This window comes from Capsicum annuum, chromosome 4 (genome assembly GCF_002878395.1).
Source record: "Capsicum annuum cultivar UCD-10X-F1 chromosome 4, UCD10Xv1.1, whole genome shotgun sequence".
NCBI lineage: Eukaryota > Viridiplantae > Streptophyta > Magnoliopsida > Solanales > Solanaceae > Capsicum > Capsicum annuum.
In genome coordinates, this window is record NC_061114.1 from 186,187,040 (window position 1) to 186,199,181 (window position 12,142).

Sequence of the window (12,142 nt, forward strand, 5' to 3'; positions counted from 1 at the left end):
GTTGTGTAGTTAGTTAATTTTGTAATGCAACAATCTGGGTTAATATAGCCATAAACTGATCAACCTCCAATATACTTGCAACCTTCTTTGGAGTACTTTTTACGTCAGCATGCCACTCAGGGTTCCTCTGTAAAATCTGATTCAGCAGTATGTATAATTCATTATATGTTTTCTCAATTGTTTTCCCACCTACTGCTGAATCTAGAAGAATCTTGGTGTTTGGCTCAAGGCCCTCAATGAAAGTGTGTACCAATACATCATTAGTCTGATAATGATGATAAGGGCAATTACTAAGCATATCCTTAAATCTTTCCCAAACTTGATAAAGATTCTCTCCATCTTTCTGCCTGAAGCTCAGAATCTTACTTCCCAAACATGTTGTCTTCCCAGATGGAAAGAATCGAATAAGGAATTTCTGAGCCAGATCATCCCAAAAAGTAATAAAGTTCGGTGGTTCATCCTATAACCACCTATTTGCTTCCCCCAATAGAGAAAAGGGAAAGAGAGTCAATCATACATAATTAGTAGATACCCCAGCAGAGATGTAAGTATCACTGATCTCAATAAAGTTCTATATGTGATGTTATGGGTCCTCGTGAGATAAACTTGTGAACTGCTCACTCGAGTGCAAGATTTGCACTATATTCTGCTTCAATTCAAATGACCACCCCCATTTGGCTTGTGGATGCTATTAGTTAGTAGCATTGTTCGTTAGTGAGATTGCCACTTCACAAATAGGTCTAGCGTCTGCTCGAGTAGGAACAACTGGAACCACCAGAGTTGGAGAAATTGGATCATTAGTATTATGATCCCTCTGATCTTCCATTTGAATTTACTGAATTGGGTATTGTAGTGTTGCTGCTCTTCACCTTTGATGAAATATCTGTTTAGGGTCCGAATAAAGCTCAACCAATTTGTTCGTTCTTGCCAGCCAGATACTTTGCGTTTCCTGCAAAATTCAGCCGCTAAGATCAAGTTGTTAACACTTAAATTTAATATCCAAAGTAAAAATTTAGAAAATTACTAATTATTTGAGTCTCCGGCAATGGTGCCAAACCTTGTTGCGGTCTATCGCACACGCAAGTGCACGTGATCATGCGAGTAATATAGTGACTCAAATAATCAAATATCATATCCTCGAGGACTACTTGATTGGTACTTTACTTAATTTCAGTTTCGACAATAATGTTTTAAAGTGTTTCAGAGTATCAAAATAGGTTGAACAACTTGATGAAAAATTTAACAACTAAATGAATAATAAAGTATGAAAATCACAACTTAAGCTAGGTTGTAAACAATATGAGAGGAAATTCCAGGGTTGAGGCACTCCTAACAATCATATAAATCTCTATCTTTATCATGGTCATATTGATTATCAGGTTATTGATTGGCAGGGTTTATATTACGATCATGGTCTTTCGAACCTCTAATCTTCTACCTAAAGGACATTGCAACTACATCATTGAGTGGGGATACAATAATACATTTAGATGTTGTAAGTTATCTTCCTACAATTGAACCAAACAAGGCTTCTAGGTATATTCCTATCCTAGTCGCTACTTACCATTCTTCATTCTGTAGAAAAACACGAATTTGCTCTTTAAACTCTTTGATCTATCCTTATGATTCCCCTTTTAAATTTACGAAGGAATTATAGATGTATTCTAATGGTGGTCATTCAGTAAATAGTAGAAACAAGAGTATAAGAATAACCCATACGATAAATCAATTTTAACCACTCTAAGGATATCAAAATATAATCAGATTTTCGGCCTCAACTCCATAACAAGGGTGTTTATCCATTCATATTCATAATCAACATCAAAGAAATATAATCAATCATAAAGTTAATGTTTGAAAGATGAAAGTACAAAGAACCCTAAGAGAACTCTCGTAATTGTTTTTGCCTTTGTTGTCCGTATGCCAAGATGTTCCAATTTGTGTTTAAGTGTTCCTTTTATAGTAGGGCACAAGCTGCACAAAAACTCCTCTTTACCGCGACGCAGAGGTAATCACAGACACTAGGGTCCACGAATCGCGGCTTATAGTGGAGATCAGGGTCTATGGTGCAGGGCTATCGCGGGCTCTCACTGAAAATTATCATCTGATGCTTTTTCTCCACCACTTCATTCCATGCTTTCTGAATTTTTTTTAGTGTGTTTGTGTTCAACATGTCACTTCAAATGCTTCCATAGTTAATCTCCTTATTATTGCATCAAAGCACGTTCAATTTAATCAAAATCGAGCCCTGCAACAACTAATCATGTCCATTAGCTAGAGAATACAATCATAGCTAAAACACAACACATTTTAGGTCATTAAACAAGTCAAAACATGGAGTAATATGGGCACTTGGACGTATAAATAAACCCGAGATCAAGGAGTACTTAGGAGGTTTACTAGCAAGCTAGATAATGAACATTGGCGTATTATAATGAGAGTAATGCGATATTTAATTGGAACAAAACTTATGATTTGTTCTACAAAAAAATTCTATTGTACTTGAGGACTTCTGTGATCCGGATTAAAATACTTTGTCAGGTGATTCTTTATTGAATAGAGACTATATTTTTACTTTGAGTAGTGGTGCTATTTGTTGGAAATAAAAAAAATATGGTATTATTGTTAACTCTATCATGGAGGCTGAACTAATTGATTTAGCTTCAACTAGTGAGGAAGCAAATTGGTTAAGATTTATTAATCCAAGTATCTTATTTTAAAAAACTAATTCCTCTTATTTTAATTCATTATGGTAGCACCTCTGCAATTGGTAGAGTTCAAAATCATTATTACAACGGTAAATTCAGTCCTATAAGGAGAAAATACATTAATGTGAGATCATATTTGACAAATGGTATCATTAATATTGATTATATCAAATCTTGTGATAATCTTGCAAATTTATTGACTAAGACCTTAGCAAGAGAAAAGGTATGGAGCACATCGAGGGGGATGGAATTGACTCTTGTAAATTCCTAAGTCTTATGTGAGGAAACCCAACCTGGAGACTAGAGATCCTATATCTGGTTCAATAAAAAAAAATGAATCACATGATGACTTATCATGAAAAATGCACATAATTTTTATCCATCTCTATGATGTGAGCGCATTTGTTCCTGTAATGGTTGTGGAGGTTGATTTTTTAAAAAAAAATTCTTAATGAAAATTTGTAACTCGTATAAGTGAGATGCTAAAATTACTATAGCACTCTCGGCAGATTTCACCTATGTGAGTGTGGAAGTAGGCCGCTTCCTATGAGAACTAGGCTCATTCTCAAAAACACTCATGAAATCGGGATGTCACAAGGCCGTAACGTACTGGCTATAAAGCTCATGTCAATACCTTAATTATTATTTGTAATTCACTGATATTTTATGTCCCGTTAGTAGTCATAGTTCAAGTCTTAGACCACTCCGACTCTGAAGTAAAAATTATTTTTTTACTAAATGGAGGATCAATGCAAAGCACACCTTCATTATGCATAGTAATCTTCCTTCAACTGATAGACTCTCTGGTGGTAATATTAAAATAAGTGGGGAATTGATGGGTTAAGATCATTTTTAATATTTTTTTGGAGAAGTGTTAAATGGCCACAATTTTTTGATCCAAATTTGACTACAATTATGAAAAGACTTTCATAGCCTTATTTAGATTTAACCAAATTTTACCATAAAAGGGACAAAAAAGTTTAAAAGTTAACTAGTTTATAGTGTGAATGCAATTTTTTTCACCAAAAGGATTTTTTCATTTTTTTTTTATTTTATATTAAAGTGTGTCTTTAAATCATGCCTTAGTATTATTATTTTGGGAGTTAAGTGCATATTTTTGTTAGCATTTCATTTTGCAGCCTCCAAAAAACTGTGCATATTCCTTCCACTAATGGCATTATATGTCAATTGTACTTTATGGCTCATTTAAGGCATAAAAGGGACGTGCAACCCTTTGGCTCTTGGATAATAGTGATTGAATTTGCCTACTACTTCCTTCGTCCCATTTTTTCCGTCACAAATTTTCTAATTTGATGGCTCATTTTACTTGTCTTTTTTAACTCATCAAGACAAGATAATTTTTTTTACCATTATACCCTTAGTGTAATTGATTACTCTTTGTTATTGGTCATCCATCAATATTGAAACTAATAACAAGACACAATTAAGAGGGGCAAAATGGTAAAGTTACACTACCAATCATTATTTTTTTAATAGGTGTGTCATCCCAATTTAGAACGGGTAAAATGAAACGGAGGGAGTATTTTCCTTGAAATTAGGGGTGTCAAGTGGGTCGGGCCGACCCGGCCCGATCCGTCCCGACTACGTAACCCGGCCCGGTTTGACCCGGACCGGTAAGCCCTAGGGCTTTAGGGTTCCAGGTCCCGGGCCGGTTATTTTGTTAAAATGGGCCCGGTTAACCCGACCTGGCCTGGCCCGGCCCGAAAAAATTAAAAAAATGTATATTTTTTTTGGATTTTGGGCCAAACTAGCCGTTGGCCCAACGGCTATATAGCCCGTTTTTGGGTCCAAACGGCTAGTTTGGGCCCATTTATTAAAAAAAAAAAAAAACTTTAAAAAATATTTTTTAATCCCAAAAAAAATCTATAAATACCCTACAACTTCAAATCATTTTTCACACAATTTTTTACTCTCTCAAATCTCATTCTCTCTCAAATCTCAATTCTCAATTCTCAAATATTCAATATATTTAATTTCTTAAAGTGTTCACTTTAATTTTTTAATTTTTCGTTTACAAAGTACGAGCAGAAGTTTCTAAAGTCCCAATCTTCGGATACTTCCAAAATTTGGTATTGTCATTCCATCTCTTACGTTTAATTTTTATTTATTGTATTAATTGTTTAATATTTAATTTTATTATATTTGTGTATTTTGAATATTTTTAGTTTAATTTAATTTATATTATGGATAAATTAAGAAAACTCGCTACTAAAGTTGTTAAAAAAATTTGTCCCGGAAGCGGTAGTGGTAGTAAAAAGCGAATTACTAGCGGTAGAGGTAGTTCAAGTAGTAGATATACCCGTGTGACTTCGCCTCCGGTACTGCTTGGTACACCTTTTGAGGAAGAAATAGGTGTAGGTGCTCACGATATGGATTATGTAGAAGCTCAGGAAAATTACGGTATAGAAGAAGAAAATAAAGTAGATGCGGTTAATTTAGACGAAGATAATGAAAATATTGCTGAGACACCCGCAGTAGGAGATGCTAACGTTAATCTGAATCAGTTAATCTCCCTTCCCGTCCTCCCAGTGCCCCAAAACCTCGTAAAAGAACTAGTATTGCATGGCAATTTTTTGAACGTATATCAGATATTGAGGTGTAATGCAATATTTGTCAACAAATATATAAGCATAGAAGTGGAGGCAAGCAAGGGGTACGGGTACTTAATGAGACATATAGCTGAAGATCACAAAAGAGAGTTAAATATTGCAAAAGGTGGTGGGGATGTTGATGGGTCAATGCAAACTAGAATGGACCCAGCAACCGGTCATGTAGCGAAGAAGTATAATAAATTGAGGGACAGGGAAGAAATAGCTAAAATGGTAGCTGTGGGTTGTTTGCCTTTTAGTTTTCCTTCTTCTGATGCCTTTATTCGTTATATACAAGCAATTTATAATCCTATGTTTAATGGTATTCCTAGAACTACTTGTCGGTCTGATATTTTTAGACTCCATTCACAATATTATTTTTATTTATCAACATTGTTAAAAAATATTCAATGTAGATTGTCCCTAACTTCTAATCTTGATCGTGCTGTAAATAAAAACGATTATTTAACCGTTACTTGTCATTGGATGGATAGTAATTTCGTGATGCAAAAACGTATTCTTGCTTTTTTATATGATGAAGATCGTAAACATACTGGACAATTTATTGCTGATTCTATTGTTAAAATTGTCGGATATTATGGTATCGAAAATAAAATTTTATGTATTGCTTTTGATAATGCTTCTAACAACAAGACTGCTATAACAAAAATAAAATCTACGCTATCTCCGCCCTTGCCTGAAATTTTTCATATTAAGTGTGCATGTCATATATATAATTTAATTGTAAAAGATGGTCTTGAGTTTTTTGAGCTTTATATTGAAAAAATTCGTCTTGCCATTGGTTTTATTCAAGGAAATAATCGTAGATCGAGCATTAGAGAATCTAAAGTTAAATGTCAAGAAAATGGACTTATACCGATTTTGATGCCTGAGGAAATTGATACTAGATGGAATTCTATATATGAATTTTTAAAAACTTGTTATAAATATAGAATTCCTATTACACTAGCTTTTAACCAACATTGCGGTTCATTTGCTGATTCTGCTGATTGCATGCTACATAATTCTGATTGGGTTGTAATTAATGATCTTGTTAAGTTTTTAGAAAAATTTTATGTAGCTACGGTTGAATTTTCCGGTGCTTATTATCCTACTGTTTGTAATATTTTGGCATATATAGCCGATATTTCTGGTTTGCTCAAAGAATATAAAAATAAAGAAGGTTATAAAGAAGCTGTTGGCGCCATGTTTACGAAATTTAAAAAATATTTTTTCCCGATTCCCCCTATTTACTTGGTTGGTGCTATGCTAAATCCGTGCATGAAATATAATCATATGTGTCACTTTAGTACTCTTATTTATACTAACTTAGAAATAAATACTAACCATAATTCTGAACAAGTACAACCTGATTTGTGGACGGCTACGGCTGATGCAAAGGATTACATAGAAAAATTATATAATCACTATGTTGATTTATTTGACTTAGCCGTACCTACAAATATCACTCCAACTGTCGCTCCTTATCCTCCCGAGGAGCCATCATCTTCTAAAAGGCCGGCACATAGTGGTTTTTCTGGTTCGTTTTATGATTTAAATTGTTGGAACAGTGTTGATGAGAGAACTTACACATCAACTTATCGGGAAGAGCTGAAATATTATCTTCGGACGGCACCAGAGGATCGCAGACGACGGATCAACACGTTGAATTGGTGGAGGAGTAATGAAACACAATATCCTGTGCTTTCAAGATTAGCTAGAGATATCTTGAATGTTCCAATGTCAACCGTTGCATCAGAGAACGCCTTTAGTCAGGGACGACAGCAGCTTGGAGACAACCGACACTCATTGGGAAGCAATGCAATGAATGTTCTAGTTTGCCTAAGAGATTGGATTAGAGCGGAAAGAAAAAACCAAGGAATGGAACTGGAGCCGAGCGACGAGCTGAAACTTGAAGAAATTATGACTTCACGGGAGAACTCAGCAGAATCAAGTCCAATGCATGGTTTTGCCCCCGTTGACTTCGACTATCCTATGCAAGTTCCCATTAATATTAACATGAATGAGTTGGAAAAAATGATGCATAATTTATAGATTTTTCATTCATGTAAATTATAAATTTTGGATCATTTTGCAATCAATAAAATTCCCCAAATTCATTCACTCCTTAGTCCTTGTTTTTTATTTTTTTTAATTTAACGATTTAAAATTTTAAATTGAATTTCTAGTTTTATACTTTAAATTAAAAACTTACTTCTAATATATTATTAATTTACTACCAAATATTATTAATTTATTATATTAAGTAGCATATGTTTTGTATATTTGTGCATATATCTTCTATAGAGGTATATATTTAACGTATACATATGTATATGTTTTATAAATTAGTATATAAGTATATCTATATATATTGTAATGTATATATAATGTAGTATATTTTGTAAGTAGTAGTATATATACATTGAATGATGCGTATACACGTGTATATATCTTCTATAGAAGTGTATATTTAATGTATACATGTGTATTTGTTTTATAAATTAGTATATAAGTATATCTATATATATTGTAATGTATATATAATGTAGTATATTTTATAAGTAGTAGTATATATACATTGAATGGTGCGTATACATAGAATAGAGTGTATATATGTGAATAGATCTTCTATAGACGTGTATATTTAACGTATACATGTGTATATGTTTCATAAATTAGTATATAACTATACAAATATATATTGTAATGTATATATATTATAGTATATTTGATTTAAAAGTATTACATATACATAGAATAGAGTGTATATATGTGAATAGATCTTCTATAGACGTGTATATTTAACGTATACATTACTTTATGTTTTATAAATTAGTATATATATTGTAGTATATACTTTTTTTAAAGTAGTACATATATATTGAATGGTGCGTATATATGTGTATATATCTTCTATAGACGTATATCTTTAAAGTATACAAGTGTATATGTTTTATAAATTAGTATGTAACTATATATATATACATATTGTTGTATATATATATATATGTATATTGTAGTATATATTTTATTTAAAGAAGTACATATATATTGAATGGTGCATATATATGTGTATGTATCTTCTAAAGTAGTATATATTTAACGTATACATGTGTATATGTTTTATAAATTAGTATATATATATATATATATATATATATATATATATTGTAGTGTATATATATATCTATTATACTATTATAGCATATGTTTTATTTAAAGTAGTACGTATAGTCATATATAATTATATATTGAATGGTACGTATATATGTGTAATTGTTTATATATTTTTTTAAAAATATATATTGTATATTGGAGTGTATATAGTGTATATTGAATTTTTTATTTATTTTTTAACCGGGTTTGACCGGGTTTTGGTGGGTTTGATCGGGTTGGGTTAAGTGGGCCGGGTTAGGGTGGATTTTAATTTTTTTACTGTTTGGCCCGGCCCGGCCCAGCCCGGTTAACATCAAACCCTGCCCTTAACCGGCCCACAATCCGTTTAAAATGGAAGGGCCGGTTCCGGGTTGGCCCGACCCGGCCCGTTTGACACCTCTACTTGAAATTCATGTAATTTTTTATCATTTATTTATTCACTTTTTATAACTTTATGATTTGTAGCTCTTATAATTTTTGTAACCGCTAGATCATTGATCTTCTCTCTTTATTATCCATTTATTCTTCTTATTCATTGTATGAAAGATTTCATCACCTAATAGTGTGGTATTGCATTATTTTTCTAAGTACAAGATAATATAGATTTCACAAAAGTTAGTAAAAAGAAGAGTTTATTAGTTGAAGGGATGTGTTCTTTCTTTGTGGAGCTTTGAACTCAACTCTTGTAGAAAACATTTGCTGCAGTGGGCTTGAATCTTAAAGAGAGCGACATATTTGTGTCTCAGTCAAGAAAAAGATATTTTCTTATTTTCTTCATTTGTAATTTTTGTAATATTTCACCAACATGTTTCAATGCTATTTAAAAGCTTTTGCAGGTTTAAGTTGCATAACTACAAAGGTTCCTCTCCATCTCACATGTCCAATATCCATAAAATCAATATACAATCTTAAATATAATGGCTAACTCTTCAAATATTAAAGGGTGCGTCATTGAAGAGTAGATGGATGTCTTAGCGAGGAAATTAAAAAATTGATAACACATCACAGCATACGACATTATTCATAACTCATTCGGTATGAGAAATAATGGAATCCTCAAATAAAAATTATATTACGAAAATCAAATTTAGGTCAAAGCTATTGAATTTATCCAAAACCGTAACAGAAAGCTTAGTTCAGCCCCTGCAACCATCGGTGTTTACTTTTTCTACCGATTTGGACTTTGCGAGAATGAGGTTTAGCAACTTGCTACTAATTTTTAAAATCTTGGCTTACACTTAACGGGAACGAAATTTTACACAGTAAAGAAATACGAGTAGCAAAAATAAAAGTAACACATAAAAGGTAAAAAGAAAAAGAAACATGAAAACAAAAAACACCTAGGTGATGCGTGATTGACCTTACAGCTTTGAGACTTTTATTCTTTTCTTTTCTTTCTATTTTTCTATCATCTATCTCTTTCGACTTATAATTTCATTTCTCAATCTTTGTCCTTACCAAAAAACAATTCATATAATACGTAACGAAATAATATTAAAACTTATATGTACATACAGTACATATATTATTATTCGAACTCATCATTTTTATGACGATAGATATATTATCAAAAATATCTATTAGCCATGAACTATTTAGTGATAAATATGACAAATCATGGGGCGCCATTTTCCTCTCCACTAAGAAGCGATGGTGGGGGGCAATAATACAACTATACAAGTAGCTTAGTGGATGTGTACATGTCTAGAAAACTTGATCACATTATTCCCTAGCTAGTGGGATAGTGTCCTTTCACAACATACTTTCTACTTCAAGCACAAGAAAATTCAAAACTAGGCTATTTTGCATTCGTGTAAGTTAAAGGCACAATATGGACCAAATTTCTTGAAACAACTACTAGTAAAGGTGACAAGAAGAAGAAATATTGACAGAATTGTCTAAATATGAGATCAAAATAGTATTGGAGGGATTATGCTACTATGCAAGCCAACACCACTCCTAGTTTTAATATCAACCTTCATTAATGGGGCACAATATAATGCATTGTGGGGCACAATGCCTTACTAAAACAGCTCTAATTAGCATTTTACCTAAAAAGACTTGGACACCTTTAGGCACAATAAACACATGCGAAAATAATATTCTCAAAATGGGGTACCTTCAGCCAGCACCTGAATATATATAGCTGAAACTATAACTTCCAAATGATGTGATGTATAGCCACTTAATTACACCTTCCCACGCTACCCCATCCCTCAAGAGTCAAGAGTGAGTGGACAAAGGCAGGTTATGGATGATCATTAATTAGTGGAAGTATCATCTCAAAGCATTTATATATGACTTAATTACTAACCTCTTACCTCAAATTCTCCAAAACTACTCCCTCATTTGAATTTGTTTGTCGCCTTTTTTTTGACTAACGAAGTTTACAAAGATAAAGAAAATAAAATTTTTGAAAATTGAGTGGTTTTAAATTAAAAATATCTGTACAAAATGTCTTTTGGTGTTGTGGTATTAATCAGGTCATTAGAAAAGTTAAAATTAAAATGATTGTCATAAAGGGGAAAAATATTAATGTTAAACAAGCTAAAAAGGAAAGTAAGATAAAAAAATTAAAATAAGCCAGTATTTTTTTTTTCTCTCTTTAATTTTTTATCCCTCCTTAGCAATTTCCACCTTTTTACTCCTTCAGTGACGTGAACTTACAGTCTTAAAGTTTGAGGTGAAGAGTGCTGCAATCTGAAAAGCCTCCTCTTGTCTTCATAAAATATTTTATTAGTTTAATACTTTAATTATGTGGTGTTGTTATTACATACATTCATTGAACTATGATATTTTCTATTTAAAACCCCCATACAATGGCAAGTGACATGATCAAGAGAGGTATCATTCTCTTCTTTATGGCGTGTGATAGATAGAAAATATGTTCACGCATCACATCCTTTCATAGGTGAAAATTTCAAAAACATTTTGTCACTCACGATAAATTCTAGCTCACGACACCTCATGTTCGTATAAGATTTCTGTCGATTTTGACGATTTTGAGCGGTCTTAAGTTTTCCTCTTCCTTAGTGAAAGCTTGTCGCTCATCCAACGAAAATTGTAGCGTCGAAATTCCATGAATAACTTCAATTGGTATAAACCTAATTTGGGAAATAGTTATTTGTGTTTGATTCAATCTAATTGTGTAAGCGGAGTTTATGTTGGTGTTTGTAGTGCTGTTTGTACGTAAGGTTTTGGAGAAGTTCCCAGCCACAGAGGCGGAGCCAGGATTTCAACCGAGGGGATTCAATATTTGAAGAAAAACTTAGTCGAACGGGGTTCAACACCTACTATAAATACAGAAAAAATAATTTTTAATTATGTATAAATTGGTATATTTTTCCGTCGAAAGGGTTCATATCTGCCAAAGGGCTGAGTCTACCCCTGCCCATCCAAACACAGCCATGGCTGCATGTCCTTAATCCACGTGGTTGCCTAGAGAGAGAGAGAAGAGGGGGGAGGTGGAGGCAGAGGTGAATTTATAGCCTAAAATATGGGGCAGGTGAACATTTGGTCTCTCACTAAAATTATATATATAATATATATATGTTAAATTTTTAATATAATATTATCCGTTGGCATTTATGCTACGAGAAGGCTCATTGGTAAACTTGAGTTATTTAGTGGGCGAAGAGTTTAGGGTTCTTGAGTTAATTTGGTTAT

General features: G+C 32.8%; 1 non-coding gene across 1 annotated transcript; it reads left to right on the forward strand.

The window, feature by feature from the left end:
- The first annotated feature begins 269 nt into the window (after nt 1-269).
- Nucleotides 270-376, forward strand: LOC124898233. Its single transcript, XR_007055209.1, has one exon. It is a non-coding gene; the product is annotated as a small nucleolar RNA R71 (small nucleolar RNA).
- Nucleotides 377-12,142: the final 11,766 nt, after the last annotated feature.